The sequence below is a fragment of the Echinops telfairi genome, unplaced genomic scaffold (assembly GCF_000313985.2).
Source record: "Echinops telfairi isolate 266 unplaced genomic scaffold, ASM31398v2 ScPeMD7_7475;HRSCAF=8513, whole genome shotgun sequence".
Classification (NCBI taxonomy): domain Eukaryota; kingdom Metazoa; phylum Chordata; class Mammalia; order Afrosoricida; family Tenrecidae; genus Echinops; species Echinops telfairi.
In genome coordinates, this window is record NW_022111379.1 from 22365287 (window position 1) to 22367134 (window position 1848).

The 1848-nt window shown below is 37.5% G+C and overlaps 1 protein-coding gene across 23 annotated transcripts in view; it reads right to left on the reverse strand.

Annotated features, from left to right (window-relative positions):
• NRXN1 (neurexin 1) overlaps positions 1-1848 on the reverse strand; it is a 1284195-nt gene that overhangs the window by 554697 nt on the left and 727650 nt on the right. The window lies entirely within an intron of this gene.

A 1848-nucleotide genomic window follows, 5' to 3' on the forward strand; every position in this document is an offset into this window, starting at 1 on the left:
CTGGGAAAGTTTGGTGTTCACGATTAGGTAATATTCTTGTGGATATTTTTTCCATGACTCATCTGACCTATTCTAATACTATAGTCCACTGGGACATAAGTGTACCACATAAAAATTACCAAAAGTTCCCATATTATCAACTCTTGAGTTTTAAACAGGAGTTTAAAAATATTCAGTTTTAGCATGTATTCCATTAACAACAAGAACCCCCCCCAAAAAAACTCAATGTACTATATCTGTAAAACTTTAGAAACAAAAAATAATTTGGCAATTAAGAGTTAACCCAATACAATAATAATAATGGTTCGATATGCATTTCAACGTAGCATTCATTTGTTACAAAACTTTATATGTACCTCAAATTTTTAATCTCTTAAGCTTCATAGGGATTGGTTCACAAATACAGATTATTTCTAACTTTTACATTCATAATTCAGCGACTGTCTGTAGTCCCTCGTGAAGCAATAAAAGCAAATGGCACAAACATAGAGTGACAGCTTACAATGACTTCATAGAAGCAGCGAGTCTGAAGTGAGTTTTAGTATTCCCAAAATTGAAAAGGAAGTTACTCATTACTCTCGGAAAGTCTTCATATAAAGTCAGAATAATAAGAAACTTCATATTACATTGAATTGTGCTTAGTTATTTTTAGCTTTAAAGACCAATTCATTTGTCATTCCATCGCGCTCATTCCTATGAACTTTAGGAAGTGGAATCCAGAGTCATTCATAAAATTTACTCATTCTGTGACTGCCACACTTGATTGACAAACTGCGGAATAAGCCGGTGGCAATACAGTGCTTCACAATGCTATGAGAAGCTGCAAGGAAGACATCATGTGCCCCAACATGCTGAGCATATGCATTGGAGAGCTGCTGTGGGTGTTTGGATGCAGGATGTGCATTGATCCTTCAAATCTAGATCAAGGTAGGCATGGTCTTACTGAAAGCATGCAGAGTATTGTCGTGTTTGCTCATCTGTTGCTTACACACATAGCTTTCATAACAAGATTTACAAATTCTCATCTAAACTCCTCTACTGTGTAAAAAACACAGTACAGTCTATCACTCAAGTTGACTACAGACCGTCATAAACATTGACTTCAGTGCTTACAATTTAGCACCCATGGTTACTTTGCATATCTCCTTGATTTGAGAGGACTTTATAACATAGACCCTCACGATGTAATATGTGCATTTATTTACTTTAAAAATAGAGAAAACACACACAAAAAGAACATGTAAGGGCTTATTAGTTCGATTACTATGTAGGCATCCTAATTCCCTGTTCTCATACGTGTCAGCATTTACTAGTAGTTAGCCAAATATTATAGAAATAAAAATTAGAATGACTCGTGTTGACTGAAAATAACTATATCCACACAATATGAATATTCAGGGTATGTTTCAAAGCATTTCCTTAGGGAACTTAGCATTGCTTCATGCTGAAAATGACTTATTTCTCTTATATCATATTTTTGGGGAAAGTGGAGCCGACTCTTCTATGTATGTGTGTTTGTTTGTGAGTGCACAAACATAAGAACGATTGTGAGGATGGCGCAGGACCACGTAGTCCCGTTCCATTCTCCATGAGGTTGCTATGAGTCCGAATAACTGGATGGCGCCCGAAAGCAACAACATGAGTAGATGGTGGGATAGAGCGGCAGACAGAATGGGTGTGAGAGGCAGAGAGGGTGCATACCCACCGTTATAAATAGGTTTGACAGAGGATATATCCATGAGTGGTGTGGAACATAGAGCAAGTAAATGATGTGAACTTAGACTGAACCAAACACATGGGGGAATGAGCCCCTAGGCTTGGTGGCTCCAGCCATCATCTGGACCAGTT